Consider the following 11,824-nt stretch of genomic DNA (forward strand, 5'->3'; position numbering starts at 1 on the left):
ATGTAGAGCATTTAGCCAAAAATCAAATACTCTGATCTGATGGTGAAGAACTATAAACATGTGTTCCTCATAGAGTTCCTCCATTCAGTGGGTTCTAGATCTCGTTGTGAGCGACTAGTGGATTTTGTAGTTTTCAAAGCCTTGTATGGCGAAGGTGTTTGCAGGTGTCCCTTTCCTTTGCTGTCTCTTCGGTGCATTTCTCAATTTTCAACAGGCAATGGATGATCGAAGGAAGAAGATGATTGGTTTGATCTTCAATCTACTCTTATGATTTAGAGGTCATTTTGTGTCGAGTTGTCTTTTTGTACCAACTTTTATTTTCCTTAATATATATCAGATATGAGACTCTTTGTCTTCCTAAAAAAACATACCAGAGTAGTAGTAGCTAGGTAGTAGGACTATAGGAGTTATAAGTACTTATATGTAGTAGAATGTTCATTAAGAATAATTCCACCAGATATCCGATAGGGTCTTCTATCCTTAAAATCTTGTGATATAAGAGTTTTGTAAGTGCCCCACCATGTATCCTATCACATCTCCTAACCCTATAACTTCTAGGAGGTCTCTTAAAACCAAACCTCTCTCTCCTAAATAAAGGAAAGACCCCTCCCTCTCCTCTCCGCTGTCAGACGCGTCTTGGGCAACTATTTCCAAGTTTGGACGAAGAAGTCATGGAGGTCACTCCTCCATCAAAGAAGAAAGGGACAACGACAGCCAACTACTCAGTAAAAGAAGACGAGGCCTTGGGTTTAGCTTGGGAGAGTGTGAGTCTTGCTGCTGTCACAGGAACTGATCAAAATAGTAGCACATATTGGAAGCGAATTGGAGAGCACTTTCATCGCAATGTTGGACTTATGCTAGCTTCAAATTTGATATGGATTAAAAATGTTATGGATTAAAAATGTTGGATAATTGTGTGGTAGAATGATAAAATCATGAATTTTCTGGAGTGGGAATGGAGTTTATAATGAGAAGTGTATGCAAAAGGTAGGAGAAATAGAAGAAAATAAAATATACTCCATCTGTTCTAAATTATAAGACATTTTAATTTTTTTGGAAAATCAAAGCATCTCAAGTTTGATAAAAATTATAGAGAGAATACAAAGATTTATGACATCAATTAGGTTTATTATAAAAATATAATTAATGGAGAATCTAATGATACATAGTTGGTATCATAAATGTTATTATTTTATTATATAAATTTAGTCAAACTTGAAATGCTTTGACTTTCGAGAAAGTTTGAATGACCTATAATTTGGGATGGAGGGAGTAGGTGACAAGTTTTAAGGAATCTGTTGCATCAGTGTTCTCTTATAGGCTAAAATGGTTATAAGAGACTCTAAACTAACATATAGGAGATGCAAGATAGGATATCTAGTGGAGTTGCTCTATACAGACGTGTTGCTGGTTTGCTGCAGCACACAAGATCGACCATGCAAAGCCGATCCAAATTTAGGGCCTGTTATGCACTGCACTGCTCTAGTTTTTCTAGTTCTACTCCACTAACTCCACCATAGAGCAGCTTCACTCTAGAGTTCTAGGAGTAGATAGACCTGTTTGGAATGCAACTTGACTCCAACTCTAGGAATAGAAGGTTTTCGTGGAAAAAGTCTAATATGCCCCTAGATGATGTTTAGTTCATGTTTTGATTTTGTAAGCATATGTGAGTGTCTGTTTGCTTTAATTTACTAATTGAAATATTATGTAGAAATACTATAAATGCAAATAATTTAGTACAAAGACACATATTTGACTTTCTAGCGATACAACCCAAGAGTGCAAGCTGACTATGACAAATCATAATATTATACTACTTTTTGTAATGCAAGCTGCAACTACTGTACTAATATAGCCTACAGCTACAAAGCAATCCAATAGTAGGTTTCAGAATATTGACAAAATGGAAAAATCTTAGGTTTGATACACGTTTACTGAATTTCTATTGCAGACCAACAATAGGATCCAGATTATCCAACCAACTTGCACTACCATATCTGAATTTAGGCCCCGTTTAGATCCGGAAATTTTTGGGTTTTGGGTACTGTAGCACTTTCGTTTGTATTTGTTAATTAGTGTCTAATTATGGACTAATTAGGTTCGAAAGTTTCGTCTCGCGATTTCTCACCCAACTGTGCAATTAGTTTTTTTTTCGTCTACATTTAGTACTCCATGCATGTGCCGCAAGATTCGATGTGACGGATATTGCGTAAAAATTTTTGGGTTTTGGGGGAACTAAACGGGGCCTTACTCATATGAGGTGAGCAGACCTAACGACCTGAGCCACGGAAGGAAAGGAGTTTCGTGCGCGGGCTCACGCTTGCTGCATTGAACACATTGCCACCAAACGCGCTCCAAACCCATCGTCGCCGGACTGACATACGCCGGATCACCACCGGACACACTAGCCACAGAAATGTCACATGAGTGCTAGAGCCTGGCCTAGCCAGTGGCGGAGCCAGGGGCCGGTGACCCCCACACCCCCCCCCCCCCAAAAAAAATGACAACATATTTTTATTAGTATAGTATTGCAGTTTTTATTTATATTTAGTGCAATAATTTAACAAAATTAGTGTACTAAATATAAATAAAAATTATAAGATTGTACTATTAAAAAAATGTTGTCATATCTTAGGGGGAGGGCATGGCACTGTGGGAAAAAACAGGTGACTAATTTTATTTTCATTGTACAGATACAATTGAGACATGTATACTAAACCCACGGTGCTACACTAATGGGTGCAATATTAAATGTCAACACCCACGAGTTACCTATTGTTGAAAAAAATGACAATTTGTTCTGTTGCTGCGGTAATAAGAAATCAGCCCTGTTGGCAAATAGTAGCTATAGCAACCATGCATGATGAAAAATATGGGAAATAGCAGCCGCCTCTACAAATATATTTATAGAGACGGCTGTTTGGAACTGATTTATGGAGCCGGATGTAGATTGAGCTGCCTTTGTCCAAAAAGGTTATCATTGCTAAAGATCATTTCTGTATTAGTTGTATTTTTCTTGAGATAATTCCTTATTTGACACCAGACAAATGACCTATTCCTTCCTTGGCCCTTGAATTTTTTTTCTTCCTTATTTGACACTGACTTCAACTTTCGTTCCCAAATTGACATTCCGTTGGAATTCCCGTCGTGGAACCGTCAAATGCCCTGCGAAAAGACAATGTTGTCCATGTGGGTCCCACCACCCTTCTCCCTTCTTTCCTCCCCTTCTCCCTCCTCTCCTCCACACTGGAGCCTCCCCCTGCAGCCACGCCGGAGCTTCCCTCCTAGGCGGCCGCGCCTCCCTGCGACTCCTCGACGGTCTGCGCCTGCCGACGACGCTCGGGCGAGCACCGCCGGTGCCTGGACGCGCATGGGCCTAGTGCATGGAGGTGACTCGCCGGGAAGGACAAGGCGAGCCCGGTGGCATGGACTCATCGGAGGAGGCCGAGGCGGCGCTGGTGCACAAGATCTCCGGCCTGGCCGCCGCCATCGCGAAGCTGCCGTCGCTGAGCCTGTCGCTGGAGGTGAACGCGCTCTTCACCGACCTCGTGACGGCCAGCATCCTGCACAGCACAGTGGACGTGGAGCACCTGGCCCCGGAGCTACAGCGCATGCGCGCGTCGCTCATCCGCTCTGCGCCGACGCTGAGGCCCTGCTGGAGGCGCACTACTCCGACCCGCTGGCGACCTTCGACAACCCGCTGGACCACCGGACACTCTTCCCCTACTTCAGCAACTACCTGCTGCTGAGCCAGCTAGAGCACGGCCTGCTGGCGCACCACGTCCCGGGCCCGTGTGGCAGAACCTCCTAAGTTATAGGGCCCACATACACCTGTCACTGTCCGACGACCTTTGACATCTATGCATATGTTTCCATGAACTTAAAAAGACTGTCGGGTGTCCTCGAGGAACCCCGAATCATCCACGATTTCCGAGCAGGATCACGTTACAGAGTCATTGCAGTATTACAACATTATTCAAATATCAAAACCAGAGTAAAAACAGCGGAAGTCTTACGATAATATAGTTTACAAACCAGTTGTTTCAAACCTTACAAACTAAGTTCGATAATTATTACAAACCATAGTAGTAGTGGAGTGGCATAATTAATATAGACATATCACACAAAATAAACATCCTGCCCAAGGATCACACATTTACTTCTCATCGTCAGAACGAACGATAGTCATGCAGCATGATCCAAAACAGATCTGCTCATGAGGCTCACCTGCAACAAGGGGTCAACGAACCCTGAGTACGAAAGTACTCAACAAGACTTATCCGAAATATTAACTGATAAACTCAGTAATGTAGGCTCAGGGATTCAAGGTATAGCTTTAACAATGATCAAAGTTCTTTTGCGTAAAAGCTCTTTTAACAACATTCTTTATATAGAAAACTTCTCAAGAATTATATACAAAGCTGACGCGATCCGCACTGAGATCATGAGACTTCATATCCAACACCTTCATAAGCCTTATTCAAGTTTTGGTTATTAATTCTACGATGATGAACAGTGAGTTGAGTCTCCTTAACCGAGGAGCAACGACGATTCGAACCGATTAAGCCCAGCTGGGGATTCCAGACCACACGACATATGCAGGTCCCCGACCTACATATACCAACCTACCCTCGGATCCCCTAAAACAAGAACGGGCCTGCGCCACCCGAGAACATAGTACTCCACCATTCCAGCCCATGGCCACATGGGTACACGCTATTCCCGCCATCTCTCCACTCTCAGTACGCGAGTAGCCATTCTCGTAATAGAATTGCCAAGTTCAGGCTTACCGGAGTATGTGGTTAGTACTACAAATTCTCACCTCATACAATTCAACAACGGACGTGCCTTAATCGACATAGGCGGAAATAACCCGCTCATAAGACCTCCATGTCTTATGGCTCACACACACCGAGTCCGCCCGGTCTAGATTTATTGCTCCACATTCCCATATCACATGCTAACATAATTAACCAATGTTCCATTTGTTACTTGCAGGTGGCAGGTAGTCACCCGACTTTCATCGTTCTACGCATAGCTAAGCAAAACTAGGCATATACGAGTTTTAGACTGGTAATATGGTAAATATGGAATAACAAGGGTGGTAATGCACCAATTAGGCTCTTACTTAACTCCTAACCACTTAATGCAGTAATAGAAAGCAAAAGCGAAATTAATTTGTAAAACACAAGGTAGGGTTGTATGCATCCGAGGCTTGCCTTCGTTGACGGAAAAGTCCGTTTCCTGCGACGTTACACAAGTACACGATCCGACCTCAACAGACGGATTAACCTCTTCAACAGCTTGATTAACTACCACGTTTTCACCTTCGTTCACTACACGTAATAACAATGACATGTTCAACATGCGGAACACTAAATATGATGCTCGATGATGGATACAAAAATTAACAATTTGAATACAACTTTCCTTCGCGGTACAGTTGCAAGTCAAACAAACTAAATCTTTATCGTAACACATACATCAATTGCCAAGGATCATTATCAACTAATGACCCGAGGTCATCACTCAATCCAAAATTACAAACAAAACCTAAATCACTAAAGGTTACTATTTGCTTTTATGAATTAATTATTTAATTCAAAATTATGAAATAAATCAACTTATTCTAATTGAGCTCAAAATTTTAGTACATATTCATTACATGATAAGTAAGTGGCAAAACAAATTTCATAATTTTTGGACAATTAAATAAGCCTAGAAAAATCATGGAAATCCATTTATTAATAAATTGAGCAATTTTTACCACATTCAAAAAGTACTGAAAAATATTATTTCATATTTTTATTAAATACTATACATCACAGAGAAGTCACTCAAAAATTTTCATAATTTTTGGAGCTCTAAATAAATCTACACAAAAATAAAAAAAATAGACACTATTCATTCAAATATGAAAATAGAAAAATCCATTTGAACGCTGAGTCACTGACAACGGGTCCCACCTGTCATCCCTAACCTCGCGTGTTTGACTACGACGGCGACGGCGCTGACCGACGATTTCTCGCCGATGGCGAGTCCAACGGCGACGGCCAACGTACCAAAATGATCACCAAGACTAGGCGCATCGATTGACGTCCCTATCAGCACTGATTACGGCCCTATACTAGCTCGTCGTCGGCCATGGCGGACGCGGTGGCACGGCGACACAACGTCGGTGAAACGAAGCCAAAAACGGGGAAACAGAGGGCATGGGAAGGTCCAGTAGCTTACCATGAACACGTTGGAGCAAAGAACGAGACCGAATAAGCTACGATGACACGGGTCGACGTTGACAGCGGTCACGGCGGAGCAAAACGTCGTCGGCGATGGTGTACCGGCGACTGCAGTGGTCAAAATGAGCAACCAGCTATGGATTAAGTACTACATCATCGAGACGAAACAGAATCAACCAAAACCAGGGACGGAGATGCACCGTGGAGCTCTGGCCGCGGGGAATCGTGCTCGGCGGAGGAGTTGCCGGCCGCGAGGAAGAAGACGATGCAACTCGAGTTCCCGACTTAGACTAGTTGAATTGGTGGGTTGGCTGGATGCGCAAGGATACGGCGGAGCTGGAGCATGCTTTGCTGCGATGGCGTGGGCGCTGGTTCGACGGCAAAAGCTCGACGGAGCTGCGGCGGCGGTGACTGGAAAATAGAGGAGAAAAGAAAACGAAGAACGGCGACGGTGGCTGGCTTATAACGCGACCAAGGAAGCGCAAAGAAGCCACGCGGAAGCCTTCGCCGTGCCAACGCGATGCCCAGACGGCCACGCGCGCGACTGGAAGCAAGCCGAAGCTCGCCGGCGGTGTAGCGCAAGCGGTGAACACTGTTCACAGTAATTACAAGTTTGCCATTCACCAAAATTCATAAATTACTCCCAAATTTTCATAACAACTCAAAAATCTCCAAAAACAAAAGTTGCTCAAAATCAAAAGTTCTACAACTTTGCTTTTATAACCATTTCCTAATTCGGTCTAGATTTTGAAATGAACTTTTGAATTCAAATAGGGAAATTTAACGAATTACGCCTTTTTGAATTACTTAAAATTTTTCTAAACAACTTGAAAAACTCCAAAAACAAACTTTGTATAACTTGCCAAGCTCTACACTTTTTCTTTTGGGCCCAACCCCAAAATATGCTTAGATTTTGAAATGGATTTTTAGGGTAGGGTTTAAATGTTGAAAAGCGGGGTTTTCTAGAAAAAAATTCAAAATCTATCTTGGAGAAAACTTTGGCTCCGGCCAATTGATCAAAAAGCAGATCTATCTGAGGTAATGGATACTTATTCTTGATGGTCACTTCATTCAATGGACGATAGTCAACACATAACCTCAGGGTCTCATCTTTCTTTTTCACAAAAATTGCCGGACATCCCCAAGGTGAAGAACTAGGTTGGATAAACCCTTTCTCAATCAATTCTTGTAACTGAGTTTTCAACTCGGCCAATTCCTTAGGTGGCATCCTATAAGCTCTCCGAGAAATCGGAGCTGTTCTAGGTTGTAACTCTATATTGAACTGTACATCCCTATCAGGTGGTAGACCGGGTAAATCTTCAAGAAACACATCTAGAAATTCACACACTACCGGAATATCTCTAATCTCTTTGACAGCAGTTGCACAAATCTTGCCCACTGATCTTCTTAGGGTTGGAAGTTGGATAAGAAGTTGAGAATTACTATTAGGCAAACTCACTCTTAAGGTCCTATTCAAAGCATCTATAATAGCCTTATGCTGATACATCCAATTCATTCCCAAAATTACATCTATATCCTGATCCTTAAGGATAATCATGGTAGTGGGAAAAATATGCCCACCCAGGTTTATGGGTACCTGGTATACCATTTCCTTAGTACATAGACGTCCCCCAGGCGACTGTATAAAGAAACTTTCCTTTGTTGCCCCAATTGAAATTTCATGCTTCCCGACAAATGTTCTATTGATGAATGAATGCGATGCACCAGAATCAAAAAGTATAACTGTAGGATGATTGGCAACAGGAAACATACCCATCATCACTGGCTCCCCTTCTGGAATTTCTCTAGCTTGAATATAGAACACCCGTCCTATCTTCCTCTCATCTTTGCCCTTCTGAGCATTCTGATTGGGGTTCTTGTTTGGTGCCTGACCCTGTTGTTGATTAGCAGGGACCTTCTGATAATTTTAATTAGCTTGCCTAGGATATGGACATTCCCTAGAGAAATGACCAGTCCTTCCACAATTGTAGCACGGATAGTTGTGACCCTGGGATGTTGGAGCATTGCCACCAGGAGCATTGGTCGACTGTGAATTCGGATAGGTTATAGCAGGACGGACATTTGACTGTTGCCCGGCTTGGAACTGCGGCGGACGATAAGGAGGACGATTATGATGTACTGGATGATAAATCACCCTCTGCCTCTTCTGATTTCCCCCAAAAGATCCAGATGGCACACTCTTTTTCTTTTTGAGCTCCTTATGCTGCCGATACTTTGATTCTGAATCAATTGCAATATTTACTGCCTCATGATAAGTGACATTGGTGCAAGTGGTCATCATAGTCTGCAACTTGGTATTCAGGCCTCTCATAAACCACCTCTTCTTCTTAGCATCAGTATTGACATATTCGGATGCATATTGGGACAGATGATTAAATCTTCCCACAAACTGCATCACGGTTTGATCTCCTTGTTTCAAAGCAAGGAATTCATCTAGCTTCATAGCCATCACTCCTTCAGGGATATAATGGGCTCTGAAGGCAGTACGAAACTTAGCCCAAGTTATTGGAATGTCAGCTGGTTGCATAGCCACTAAGTTTGCCCACCAAGCACTTGCTGCTCCTCTAAGTTGTTGGGCGGCAAATGTAGGTTTCTAATACTCCGTGCATGGGATAAGGTCAAATTTCTGCTCCATGGTTCGAAGCCAGTCATCAGCCTCCAATGGTTCATCTGCCTTGGTGAACACCGGGGGTCTTGTGTGTGTAAAATCAACATATGTAGCCTCCTGTCGGTTATGGTGGCGTCCACGATTTCCGTACATCTGATTCTGATTACTCTGAGCCATCTCATGAAGCAAACGAGAATTTTCAGCCGTCACATTGACAAGTGCAGTTATAGCATCAGCTAAATTGGTTGGAACTGGTGGCGGATCTGGAATACCGTCCTCATCTTGTGAAGTTCCCAGAATAAATGAACCCCGCGTACGACGCATCTGCTCATAACAAACCAAACTTTATTCACATGTCTTTATTGAATTGTACCAAAGCTTACTCTAGACACATTACATTGAGTTTACTAATGTACAAACAAACCCACGAGTACGAGAACAAAACTACATAACTTAGCTAGAGCTACTATTATACAACTCTACTCTTTTCCTCAATTTCTTCAAACTTCAGGCTCGGTATCCATTCCGGAATTATTACCGCCTTCATCATCACTTTCATCGATTATTACTAATTCTTCAGGATCTTCTTCTTCTTCCTCTCCTGATTCATCATCATCGGCAAGGATGACACCAGGGTCCATGGCATCAGCTTGAGGCTCATGATTCGGATTCAGTAGATTGCTAAGCCTATGAACCTCCTCATGTAGATATGTATTATGTTCTTCTAAATCTTCTACATAGAATTCTAGCTCATGAGTTCTAGCTCTAGTTACATTTTCCCTGTGCCAAGCTTCATTTCTTCCTTCCACCGTACGAACTAGCATACTTTCGCAGTTCCTATGCGCGATGGTGAGCTGCCTCAATTGACCCTGTAATTCTCCTATTTGTATAACATCCAAAGCCCTATCTCTAGTAGATTGTGCTAACTCCATAGAAACCCTCAGTATCTCTGCCTAGGGATCAGGCCTAGTACTGCTACTGCTAGCACCATCATTTCTAGGGGCAAGTTGGTGACGAGGAACTCCTTTGGGTCCGGTGGACTTACGGGGCGTCATCTTGGCACGAGCCATACTGTAGGAAACCAATTGAATCCAAGTAAGACCATTTGATCAAAATCCAAAAAGTAGCTAAGATGGGTTACATTCCTCAAACCAGACTCACTACTTAACTCCAGACTACGAGGTGAAGGAAGTAACGAGTGAATTATTCCTGATGCATGAATCGTTCTTACGAACAAAAACATCAAAGTTAATAATGTACATAAAAAACATTTATTTTTATATAGGGCATAGTAAGATTACTACTCCACCACACAAAACCTTTTTAATCAAATATGGAATGGTGAGAAAGAAATAAGATAAGTCAGAAGCAATTTGGACCAAATTATCAAGTTAAATTTAGTCATCCCAAATCATTTTGAAGTTTTTGTAAAACAATACAACAAAAACCTTGTAACGATCGCTCTGATACCATTCTGTGGCAGAACCTCCTAAGTTATAGGGCCCACATGCACCTATCATTGTCCGACGACCTTTGACATCTATGTATATGTTTCCATGAACTTAAAAAGACTGTCGGGTGTCCTTAGGGAACCCCGAATCATCCATGATTTTCGAGCAGGATCACGTTACAGAGTCATTGCAGTATTACAACATTTATTCAAATATCAATCTTGGAGAACGATTCAAATAGGGAAATTTAACGAATTACGCCTTTTTGAATTACTCAAAATTTTTCTAAACAACTTGAAAAACTCCAAAAACAAACTTTGTATAACTTTCCAAGCTCTACACTTTTGCTTTTGGGCCCAACCCCAAAATATGCTTAGATTTTGAAATGGATTTTCAGGGTAGGGTTTAAATGTTGAAAAGCGGGGTTTTCTGGAAAAAAATTCAAAATCCAAACAAACATTGAACTTGAGTCAAACAATACAATGCAACACATACCACATAAATATAAACTTATTTTAGTGTATGCATCTCAAAGTTTCACCAAATGCCAAATGCTTTGCAATGCATATGATGACATGTCAGATTTTAATATTTAAACACCCGAGGTGTTACAGCCCGCGTCGCCTTCGTCGGCTCCGGCCCGCTCCCGCTCAGCTCCCTCGTGCTTGCGGCGTGCCACCTCCCCGCCGCCGCCTTCGACAACTACATCTGCGGGGATGCCAACGACCGAACGCGCCGCCTCGTGAGCGCCGACGCCGCGCTCGCTGCGCGTATGGCGTTCCGCACCTCCGACTTGGCCGACGTCACCAGGGACCTGGCCGGATACAATGTCGTCTTCCTGGCGGCGCTTGTGGGCATGGCCGCCGAGGAGAAGGCCCGCGTGGTGGAGCACCTCGGGAAGCACATGGCCCCCGGCGCCGTGTTGGTGGTGCGGAGCACGCATGGCACGCGTGGGTTCCTGTACCCCGTCGTGGACCCCAAGGAGATCCGCTGAGGTGGCTTCGATGTGCTCGCCGTGCACCACCCGGAGGGGGAGGTGATCAACTCTGTCATCATCGCGCGCAAGCTTGTCCCCGCCGTCGACGCGCACGTCGTCGCTGGGAGAGGGAGAAGGAGAGGAGAGGAGGGAGAAGGGTGTGGAGCATGGGCAAAATCATCTTTTCGCAGGGAACTTAACGGTGGTTGGATGGAAAATCGAACAGAGTGTCAATTTGGGAACGAAAGTCGGAGTCAGTGTCAAATAAGGAAGAAAAAAATTTCGAGGGCCAAAGAAGGAATGAGTCATTTGTCTGGTGTCAAATAAGGAATTGTCTCATTTTTCTTTCACAAAGATTAAGGTCTGGCATCGGCATCGATAATTAAACTAAGATTTCTTTCATGTGGACTTTTGGATGTAATTAAGGGCCTACTTGGGACTGCTCTGCTCTACTTTTTTCAGCTCTACTCCGCCAACTCCATCATGGAGCAACTCCACTTTGGAGTTCCTAGAGTAGTTGGTTGACACGTAG

The 11,824-nt window shown here is 43.1% G+C and overlaps 1 pseudogene; it reads left to right on the forward strand.

Annotated features, from left to right (window-relative positions):
• Positions 1-3,425: 3,425 nt before the first annotated feature.
• LOC136548614 (nicotianamine synthase 9-like) lies at positions 3,426-11,619 on the forward strand (annotated as a pseudogene).
• Positions 11,620-11,824: the final 205 nt, after the last annotated feature.

Source organism: Miscanthus floridulus, chromosome 4 (genome assembly GCF_019320115.1).
Source record: "Miscanthus floridulus cultivar M001 chromosome 4, ASM1932011v1, whole genome shotgun sequence".
NCBI classification, from domain to species: Eukaryota; Viridiplantae; Streptophyta; class Magnoliopsida; order Poales; family Poaceae; genus Miscanthus; species Miscanthus floridulus.